Source organism: Phascolarctos cinereus, unplaced genomic scaffold, assembly GCF_003287225.1.
Source record: "Phascolarctos cinereus isolate Bilbo 61053 unplaced genomic scaffold, phaCin_HiC Scaffold_4;HRSCAF=312, whole genome shotgun sequence".
In the NCBI taxonomy this organism is placed as follows: domain Eukaryota; kingdom Metazoa; phylum Chordata; class Mammalia; order Diprotodontia; family Phascolarctidae; genus Phascolarctos; species Phascolarctos cinereus.
This window is the reverse complement of record NW_027555847.1, coordinates 50,487,873-50,499,753: the sequence shown is the minus strand read 5'-3', so window position 1 is coordinate 50,499,753 and position 11,881 is coordinate 50,487,873. Positions and strand designations below refer to the sequence as shown.

The 11,881-nt window shown below is 35.7% G+C and overlaps 1 pseudogene; it reads right to left on the bottom strand.

Moving 5' to 3' along the window:
• Positions 1 to 9,203: 9,203 nt before the first annotated feature.
• LOC110199094 (large ribosomal subunit protein uL1 pseudogene) lies at positions 9,204 to 9,827 on the bottom strand (annotated as a pseudogene).
• Positions 9,828 to 11,881: the final 2,054 nt, after the last annotated feature.

The window sequence follows — 11,881 nt, the reverse complement described above, 5'->3', positions numbered from 1 at the left end:
AGTTTTGCACTGGGCATAAAATAAATCAGTTTTGCAGATATGAGAGGGAGACATGGAGGGACAACAGCTATTCTGAAAAGGAACTGGAGGCTTTAGTGAAGTGTAAGCTCAACATAAATCAGAAATATGTGAAGGTGGCCAAAAAAGCCAATGTGATCTTTGGCTCCATTAGAAAGGGCAGAGCTTTGAGGAATAGGGAAATAATTATCCCACTGTACTCTGCCCTTATTAAATATCATCTGGAAAATTGTAGTCCTCACCACAGTTTCAGAAAGACAGTATTAAGATAGAGACTATCCAGAGTAAGGTAGCCAGGAGGGTGAGGGGCTTTAAATTCATGACGTGAGAATGAGTTTCAGGAACTATACATATTAAGCCTGGAGAAAAGAAGACTAAGAGAGGGATTATGGCATTGGTCCAAGTACTTGAATGGGCTCTCATGTGGAGGAGGGATTAGAATTGTTTTGCTTGACTTCAGTGTTTGGAATCAGAAGCCGTGAGTGGAAGTTGTTGCAAAGAGGAAAATTTAGGCTGAATGTCAGGAAGACAAAGTAGAATGGATTACCCTCAAAGGTGGTAGTTTCCTCTTCCTTGTAGGTCTTCCTGGAGAGGCTAGATGAGCACTTGCTGGATACAGTATATTGGGGTTTCCTCCATCACTGGATTGGATTAGGTGGATGCAAAAGTCTCTCCTAATAAATACATTTTGTAATTTATATTTTTCTTTGATAAAAAGAAGCACTTAATGAGGGTAGAAAATATATAGAGGATGACTGTAATGTTAAAAAAAATCCTCCCTAAAGTGAACCCCCTCTTTTTTTACTCTTTCATTGTTGCTACAGTGGTAGTAAGCTGGGGGAGCTAGTCAGTCCATAGAGAGCTGGGACTGAAGTCAGGAAGACTCCTCTTCCTTAGTTCAAATCCAACCTCACACACTTACTAGCTGTGTGATCTTGGGCAAGTCATTAAACCCTGGTTGCCTCAGTTTCCTCATCTATAAAATGAGCTGGAGAAGGAAATGGTAAACCACTCCAGTATCTTTGCCAAGAAGACCCCAAAAGGGGTCACAAAGAGTTGGATACAACTGAAAAATCACTAAACGACAAACAGTGCTGGTACAGTTTATGAACAACTGGGTTGGCTTCCCTAAAATCCATTCTTTTTAGGAAACTAAAAAAATTATTCATATCATCATAGAGTTGTTTTAGAATTGAAAAGGACTTTGGAGATCATTAAGTCTATTCCTATCCCTTTATTTGACAAATGAAAAAAAATAACCTACCAAGATTTGGGATACATTGTCCAAGGTCCAAGTGGCAGAGCTGGACTGCTAATACCCTTGACACCATGTTAGAGTATAAGGCACACCCATCTAGACAATAGTTTCAAATCCATCTCTGATGCTTGCAACCTGTATTACATTGGTCAAATTACTTAACTTCCTTGCATTTCAGTTTTCTCACTTGTAAAATGAGTATTTTTGGATACGATATTTCCAGGTGCCCTTCCCAGCTCTGATTTTATTATCCTTATTTGATTCATCTCCACTTTGAACCTCCTAAGTGGAGTGCCAGATGATTAAATGTAACTATAGGTGTCTCATTCCTTATACAAAATGAAGAAATGGACACATCTTGAATGTGACATACAGGAATCATTTTGATTATATATATACATATATATATATATGTATATGTATATGTATGTATGTATGTATGTATATATATACAAATATATCTATATATATAATATGGTTTATATGTTAAATATATATTTATAAATATAATTTCATGTAATAGTAAATAGTTGCATTATTCTTCTGCACGGTATGTGAACCTACACTTTGGTATTGTTTTCTTTTCATAGTTAGCGCTAACTCCTCTCCATCTGACCATAAAATTCATTGCATTTTTAGCTGTCTTTTCTTTCCTTTAATGTTCTCCTATTCTATTATTTCTCAATTTCAATTAATTTAATATTATTATATATGCATGGTGACAGAAATTGGTGTTTTGCTTTTGCTTGCTGCTCCAGGGTTTGAGAAGGTCATCCACTATTTATTTCACCTTGGTCAAACCTTGAATTTCAGGAATCTTCAGCCTCACAGGGTGAGAATTTCCTTATTTAGTGAAAGTACATACATTTATAGAATGTTGTTGAATGGTAGAGCTAGAAAAGCTTGTTCTCAGATGTCATGGTGGATTTTTAATGACTCTTAAAAATCTGTAATTTTACTGCCCCCAGTTTTCAGCTAAAAATGTAATGAATTTTATGGTCAGATGGAGAGGAGTTAGCACTAACTGTGAAAAGCAAACAATACCAAAGTGTAGGTTCACATACTGTGCAGAAGAATAATGCAACTATTTAGTATTACACGAAATTATATTTATAAATATATATTTAACATATAAACCATATTATATATATTTATATATACACACATATGTGTGTATGTATATATAAAATCAAAATGAGCCCTGTATGTCACATTCAAGATGTGTCCATTTCTTCATTTTGTATAAATATTCAAAGCACTGGTTACTCTTTTTAAAGTCCTGATAAAGTTTGGCAAACTTGATTTTCATTATTTTAGACTCTTAGCCAGAGTTGTTAGCCAAAACTTTTTGACAAATCAAAAAAAAAAAAGATATGGAACACAGCATACATACAATGACAAGTCCAATGAGTCATTATTTTTTTTGGTTTCCTTTTTCAACAGTATGTGGGTTAGTAGAATGAAGGGTGACCAATGTGCCTGTTATTTATTTTGACTGCTTTAATTCTGCTGCCCCAAAACTTATGAGTGAAGTAAACCACAAGGAAGTGCCCTCATTTGCCTTTCTATGTCACATAAATGTTCTCTTGTTCTCTCACTTTCACTCTTTTGCTTCCCCAAAATCTAAGGTAAGCTTCCAAGGGTATAGTGACATTTGAGAGGTTCAGACAAGTTTGGTGAAGTAAAATACAACAATTTTTAAAATTTAAACTTTTTTTTTACTTTTTAAAAATCAAAAATATTTAATTTATATAAAAACACAATTAAAAATAGCAATATGCTATCTTTTTGAAGCCTAAAATAATTCAGAATTTTGTGGTGGCTTATGCCTCAGTCCTAGCTATGGCTTTAGTATGCTTCCTGGTGATGTTGAGATAGAAACTTCCATATTCCAGGATGCATCCCTAATTGAAGCACTTTCATGACAGTGATAGCAGAGGTGAAAACCAATCAGAGGAGTTTGAATAAGACTAGTCCTTCCTCTGTGATATGCCTAGATCTCCTCATTATTCTTGGAATTTTCTTAGATGCAGGAACCCTACCCGTCACATCTAAGTGAAGTGGCAAGTGCTAGATGCAAAGGGCTTAGTGCTGGAGGCATTCTCTAAATATATCAACAACAATAACATCAACAGTATTTGGATCTTACTTTAAGGTTTGCAAAGTACCTTAAAAATACTATCTCTTTTGATCCTCACCATAGCCCTGTCACTTTTTTGTTGTTGTGAAAAAATAAGTATATTTCCCTTCATCCTATCCTCCCCCCGCATTTATTCTATTCTGTCTTTTGATCCTGTCCCTCAATACTTAAGTACTATCATTGTCTTTTACAGATGAAGAAACTAAGGCTTAAAATGGTTAAGTGACTTGCCCATGATCAAATACCTAGTAAATATCTGAGGCAGAAATTGAACTCAAGTCTTCCAGAGTCCGAGTCCAGAATCAATGTATATGTGCATGTATATACACACACATGCATATATATGTTTACATGTGTATTACATACATATATGTATGCACCTATGTGTTTATATGTGTGTGTATAAACACTGTGTAGAGTATATCTATATGCATATGTGTGTGCATGTATATAAACACACATATGAATGTATATGCATGAGTATGCATATTGGGCAGACACTGAAAAATGACAGTGAGTTGTGTCCAAAATTGAACAGAAGGAGCAGAGTAACATGTCATCTCTGGGAAATTATAATGGTATTTTAATGATCATTACCTTCTCCTTGAAACAAAGACCTTTTTTAATATTAATATTTACTCAGCGATGGAGTATGAACATGATTTTTAGAATAACACATTCTTCAAAAAATTGGAATGGAGGCTGACCTAAAAAGCAATGAAAAAGCACATGATAAAATATAATAAATAAGCAAAGTATCCCAAAGGGGAAGCAATGTACAGGGTGACATCAAAGAGATGTAAAAAATTAAAAAAAAGAAATGGATTTATGTCACGTCAAGAGTGGGCAGTGGGCAGCCCATCTCTTCCAGGAATGTAAGAAGAAGGAAAGGAAGAATGTCCAGCATGTTGTGTGGACTTTCTTGGGTGAACTTAGAGTAGGATACAGGTAAGAAATGCACAGAATAGTCGTTGTTGAGTTCTATATCTCTGGAAACAATAGTCACCTCACAATGACCCCAGATCAGGAGTCTGCTGGTAGATGTTTAACAACTAGCTCTCCAAAAAAGTGTGAATGACTTTTGGATTTAATCTACACTATTCATATTTTCTCCATCACTTTTTAATGTCTAGACAATTGACAAAACAATAAATCATACCCTGGTTTTGATTTGCAGTATTTGTCAATTATGTGATGAAGAAGGCTCAGAATAGAACCTTAGGGGAAAGTCCATAAATAGTGCATGTGACCAGGACAAAGACTCAACCAAGGACACTCAGAAGGAGCAGTCAGGTTGAAGGAGAACCAGGAGAGAAAGCAAGAGAGGGAAAAGTCTACAGGAGAAGTGAGTAATCATAAGTATAAAAGGTTGTGGTGAGGTCAAGCAGAATGAGAAGAAGATTTAATGACAGGCCATTTTATCCTCTACTGTCTCTCCAAGTCAGTCCAAGTTCATGTTTGTGATCTTATCCTCTGCCATCCCTTTTCCTTTTGCCTTCAATCTTTCCCTACCACAATGTCTTTTCCAATGAGTCCTGTCTTCTCATTATATGGCTGAAGTATTTAAACTTCAGCTTTAGTATTTGACCTTCAAGTGAATAGCCTGAATTAATTTTTTCAAGTATTGACTGATGTGATCTCTTTGTTGTCCAAGGGACTCTCAAAGGTTGTCTTCAGAATCACAATTCAAAAGTGTTAATTCTTCAGAGCTTAGCTTTCCTTATACTCCAATTCTCACATCCATACATTGCTATTGGAAAAAAAAAAACCTGTAGCTTTGACTATATGGACCTTGTAAACAAGATGATGTCTCTGCTACACTGTCCAGACTTGTCATAGCTTTCCTTCCAAGGAGCAAGTGCCTTTTATTTTCATGGCTGCAGTTGCCATTTGCAGTGTTCTTTGAGCCCAAGAATATAAAATCTGACACTGCTTCCATTTCCTCTCCCTCTTTTTGCCAGGAAGTGATGAGATCCATTGCCAAGATGTTAGTTTTTGTGTGTGTGTGTGTGTTAAACTTCAAGCCAGCTTTTACACTCTCTTCTTTCACCCTCGTCAGCAGGCTTCTTAATTCCTCTTCACTTTATGCCATCAAAGTGGTATCATCTTCATATTTGAGATTGTTGATATTTCTCCTGGAAACTTTAATTCCAGCTTTAATTTATCCAGCCTGGCATTTTACATAATGTACTCCACAAATAATTTAAATAAATAAAGAGTCATATTTTTTTTCCAATTTTAAACAATCAGTTTCCAATCAGTTCCATGCTTGGTACCAACTGTTGCTTTTATTGTCCCACATACAAATTCCTAAGGAGACAAGTAAAATTATCTGGTACTCTCTCTCTTTGAGTACTTTGAGTACATATTGTTGTGATCTACACAGTTACAGGCTTTAGTGTAGTCAATGAAGGAGAAATAGATTTTTTTCTGGAACTCCCTTGATTTCTTCATAATTCTGCAAATGTTGGCAATTTGGTCTCTAGTTCCTCTGCCTATTTGAAAACTAGCCTATTCTTCTGGTAATTCTAAGTTCACATGTTGTTGAAACCTATCTTGCAGAATCTTAAGCAAAACCTTGCTTGAATGTGAAATGGGTGTAATTGTTTGGTAATTTGAACATTCCTTGGCATTGTCCTTATTTAGAATTAAAGCACAAACTGATCTTTTCCAATCCAGTGGCCACTGTTGTTTTTCAAATTTGCTGCTATATGGAGTGTAACATTGTAACAGCATCATCTCTTAAGGCTTTAAATAGTTCAGTTGGAATTATATTACCTCTACTATCCTTATTGTTCGTAATGCTTCCTAAGACCCACTTGACTTCATTCCCCAGAATGTCTGACTCTAGATCAGTAACCACATCATGTTTATCAGTGACATTAAGATCTTTCTTGTATAGTTCTTTTGTGTATTATGGACATCTCAAGTTCCTATCACTTTTGTCTTTTGTCATGCCCAATTTTGCATGAAACTTTCCCTTGATAGCTCTAATATTCTTGAAGAGATCTCTTCTTTCCCATTCCATTGTTTTCTCCTATTTCTTTGCATTGCTCACTTAAGAAAACCTTTTTATCTCTCCTTACAATTCTCTGGAATTCTGCATTTACTTGGCTATATCTTTCCCTTACTCCTTTACCTTTTGTTTTCCTTTTTCCCTCAGCTATTTGTAAAGCCTCATCAGAGAGCCATTTTGCTTTCTTTCTCTCCTTTTTCTTTGGAATGTTTGTTTTTATTGATGCCTCCTATAGAATATTGAGAGCCTCTGTCCATGGTTCTTCAGGTACTCTGTCTACCAAATCTAATCTCTTAAATCTATTCATCACCTCCTCTTCATACTCATAAGTGATACCATTTAGGTCATACCTATGTGGTCTGATGGTTTTCCCTACTTTTTTTTTTCAATTTAAGTCTGAATTTTGCAATAAGAAGCTCATGATCTGAGCCACAGTCAGCTCCAAGTCTTGTTATAACTGACTGTATATAGATTCTTCCTCTTTAGCTTCAAAGTATATAGCCCACTTGATTTCTATATTGGCCATCTGGTGGTATCCATATATAAAGTAGCCTTTTTAGATTCTTGAAAATAGTGTTACAACCAGTGAATTATCTTGACAAAGCTCCGTTAGTCTCTGCCCTGCTTCATCTTGTACTCCAAGGCCAAGCTTGCCTGTTATTCCAATTATCTTTCAATTTCTTATTTTAACATTGCAATCCTCTACGATGAATATGACATATTTTTTGGTGTTATTTCTAGGAGATGCTGTAGGTTTTCATACTTTGGCCTCTTTGGCATAAGTACTTGGAGTATAGACTTGTATACTGTTGAATTGTTTACTTTGGATTAGAACAGATACCCTTTGGTCATTTTTGAGATTATATCCTAGTACTGCTTTTTTTATCCTTTTATTGATTATGAGGTCTACTCTATCTCTTCTAAGGGATTGTTGCCCATAGCAGTTTATGTAGTGATCATATGAATTAAATTCATGATTCCTATCCATCTAAGTTCACTTATACCCAAGATATCTATGCTTAATCTTTCCATCTTCTATTTGACCACATCCAGCTTACTATGGTTCATAGATCTTACATTCCAGATTCCTATGCAATATTGATCTTTATAGCGTCAGACTTTCCTTTCATCACCAGATTAATCCATAGCTGTACCTCATTTTGGCTTTAACCCAATTGTTTTATTAGTACTGGAGCTACTTGTAGTTGTCCTCTGCTCTACCCCAATAGTGCATTGGACACCTTCTGACCTGAGGACCCATCTTCTGTTGTTATCTCTTTCATCATTTTAGTATTGTCCATGTGTTGTTGTTTTTTTTTTTTAAGAGCACCATCAAAGATACACCAGTTCTGTCAGGGGAATTAGGAAAGGGCACACTCTTGAACCTTTTGCCTTAGGGGTAAATGGTTCGATCACCTCATTAGCCCCCAAGAACATCATAGTATGAAAGCCTGTTTCAATAACGTACATGTGGTCACCCAATCATGAAAATGTTGAACTATGTTTAGAATCCTTCAATTAACATGCCAAGGAAGTGTGTCATATATTTTAGAAAAAATTTCCATCCAAAACATTTCTGTAATCTTCTTTTAGTATGGAACATCCCATTCCCTGATGAGGCCAGTAGTAACAATGGCAATAGCTTGCATGCCTATAAAGATTCAAATTTTATGAAGAACTTTACACATATTATCTCATTTTATACTTATAACTGCACTATTTCCAGGGAAATAGTATGTGTGTTACTGTCCTCATTTTACATATGAGAAACCTGAGTGTCCTATTATATAACTTGTGCAGGGTTATACACCTCAGGAACAGTGAAGCTAAGATACTAACCTTGTATTTTCTCATTCTTGTAGTCTTTTCATTACATTTGTTTGAGTGAGCTTTATGATTTCAGAGGTATAGGAAAATCCCAATAAGGAAATTCCTTCTACCAAATCACATCAGCACTTGCTCTACAACTTCTACCTTTCTGAGTCAACTCTCAAATTACAGTATTATACTTAATAATTTTCTCATATTTATGTGGCAATCTACATCTTATACAGTGTTTTACCTGAAAAAGACATGACAGGTAAGAAGTACAGAAGCCCAGAAGTTATTTAACTTTAATCACATGGCCAATGAATAGAGAAACCATATTAATTATAGGTCCTTTGACTCCAAGTCTGTGCTGACTCTCTAAATCTCTTTCTTTTCCTATCTAATAGATCTGGATACATCAGCTCTTTGAGAGTAGGGATTATTTCATTCTCTGAATTTGTATCCCAAATACTTATCACAACACCTGGAACATAATAAGCACTTAATAAATTTGTGCTGATTAATATTAGAAAGTATTTCCAAGAATGCCATTAGCTATGCTTTGCAAAAATATCTTTTCATGTATATTATTGTGATGGAATACCAATGTGCTTTAAGAAATGATGAGCAAAATTGTTTCAGAACAGCCTAGAAAGACTTATATTAACTGATGCAAAGTAAGCATAACCAGAAGGACATTGTACACAGTAACAGCAATATTATAATGATAATTGACTATGATAGACATAGGCATCCTTATAGCAATAATCCAAGACAATTTCAAAGGACCCATGATGAAAAAATTCTATCTACCTCTAGACAGAGAATTGATGAACTCTGAGTGGAGCATTGAAGCATACTTTTTTCACTCCATTTTTCTTTTCTTTTCTTTTTTTCATCAGTAGCTTCCGCCATTTATTAATTTATTAACAGTTTCTGCCATTTATTAACACCAGGTTGATTTAATACAGCCACTGAGGCTTGCCCATGGTGCTCTTGTTGTACAATGCCCTCACAATTTTGCCAGTTTTTCTTCAGCAGAGAAACCAGGAAATTGACAGCCAAATGTATATCATAGACAAGTTTGTCATCTGTCATCTTCACATGGCCAACAACCAATGCCAGACACAGCACTTTCTTCATCTGGAACTTGATAGTGGATTTAGCCTCATCAACCTTTGCCACCATATTCTCATTGTGGGTGAGCAGAGATGGAAACTTGCTGGCTTTGTTCAGACCAGGTTCCAGGATTCGAGGGATTTGTTTGATGCCAAAAAGGCATCATACTTTTTAGTCAGCTTCTTGACCAATTTCTTCAGGGCCTCAATATCCATGTGGGGGATTTCTACAGCATTGGCCTCATCACAGTGCTGCTGGTCTCCCAGGACACACACAGAAAATTTAGGTCAGGGTGTGGATTTGAGCCTGAAGGTGCCAGAGAAATGTTTGTCCTTTTGGGGATCATAGTTCTTCATACTGATTTGCAGCTTTACAGTTTCCAAAAACTTTCTGCATTTGCACTAGGTTCCATGCAGGACTTCCCGCACAGCTTCACAAAGTGTGTTACAAGAGACTTTGCTGCTCATGGCTGCTCACTGGTCACAAGCCAGGAAAAGTTCTTTTCTTTTTTTGCAGTGTGGCTTATGGAAATGTTTTGCATGACTTCACATGTATAATTGACATCATATTGCTTGCCTTCTCAATGGATGGTAGAGAGGCAGGACAAAGGGAAAGAATTTGAAATTCACTTTTAAAAATAATATTACATAAATAATAAATTACATATATGTATATATATATATTCACATACATCTATCATCTATGTCTCTATCTCTATCTATGTATCATCTATGTCTCTTTATCTATCTATCTATCTATCTATCTATCTATCTATCTATCTATCTATCTATCTTTCCAATGCTTTCCACATGTTTCTCTTACATCAATGGCCACCAGAAACACTGTCATTCTGAAGCAGAGTGCACAGAAGGAAATACTTGTTTTCTCAAATTGCCAGTGACCCAGACTTTGTTCTTTAATCAGAGACAGAGCTTTATAAAAATAAGAACCTTGTATTTGGAATTTCTATCCCCCTTTAGGTTGTAGCAACTTATGCTATTCTTTCCTTTCAGCCTTTGTGCCATATTAATAGCAAGTTTGGTTTTCTAATGTTTATTTTTCTAAAGTTCATCAATTTGTTGACATGTTGCATTTGACCAAGACTCTTCCTGAAAGCACTCCTAAATAAAAGTTAATTTAGAAAAGTATTATTGACTTTTAGAAAAGAAAACACATTCTAAGCACAAAAGTACCTCTGGAGAGATTAATTTGTAATTCAAGGAGATTGAAAATCACTTTCATTTTTGTCCAAGTGGTACTTCACAAAATGTTAGTCTTACAGATTCTGAGATTTAGAAGGGAACTTAGAGGTTACCTAATCCAATCCATTATCAAATTCACGAATGTTCTCTCAAGCATCCTTAGGATGCAGCTGTCCAGGTTTGTGACATCTCATGTATGTTTCCAGTAATGAGAAGCTCACTTACTCATAAAGTGGTTCATTCTACTGAAAGTTCTAAATATTTGATGTACTACCTCTGACTGAGATAAAAATCTACCCCCTTGAGTTACTATTTCCTCCTTTAATAACTCAATAAACATTTAGCAAGTACTTACTATTTGCAAAGTACTATGTTTGATCTCTGTACTCATTGAGCTTCCAGTCTAGGCAAGGAGAGGTATAAACACAGCCTTATTAGTGCTGCCTTTGAAGTATTACAACATGATTATATTTAGTTTTCTGACATCAACATTTCAAATATTTGAAGACAGCTTTTGCAACCCATTGATGTGTTTGTGTCTTGGCAAACAAGCCCATTTGATCCCCATTACTCTATTGTCACCACAGGATGGTTATTCGGTGCCTTCGGTTTGTTTATAACTCTCTGGAGTGAAAACATTCAGTATTTTATAACCTAATATTGTTTTGTTTTGTTTTATTTTTGATGCCAAGCCCAAATTGCCTCTTTCAACTTGCATCCATTGCTCCTACTTCTGCCCTCTGGTTTTATCAAACAGTACAAAGTTCATTCCTCTTCCACATAATAGTATTTCAAATAACTGAAAACAGCTTTTGTGTCCCCCATTAATCTTTTCTTCTCCTATCTGCTGCTACAATAAAACTTAGGAGACTACTGGAAAAGCCAATGATGATATAGAACCCTAGAGATGGACTTATGTCCATCATCTAAGGACCAGTCTAAGTTCAGTGACATTATTGATCACTTGATTGGCCTCAGGTAACGTATTTTTTGGTGTGAGCAATTCTCATCATCATCTATTGAGTTGTAAAGTCAAGGAAGACAAACTGGACCACTTACAAGAAGAGGTGACTATTGATATTTTCTGAAGATAGAGGATAACTACAGAGGGAAAGTAATATATAGTCACAGAGGACAAGCCCACCTGATGAAATCACAGACCCTTGAAGTATGGAAGTATACTCAGGGGCACTGTGTAAGTGGTAGCATCTCAAAAGAAGCATTGTGCCCCTACTCCTTTGTACCTATCTGATGATTAATTGATGAGACAGATGATAACAATGTCAAGGTTGGTTTTACCTGTGTTAGTTTTACTCTTT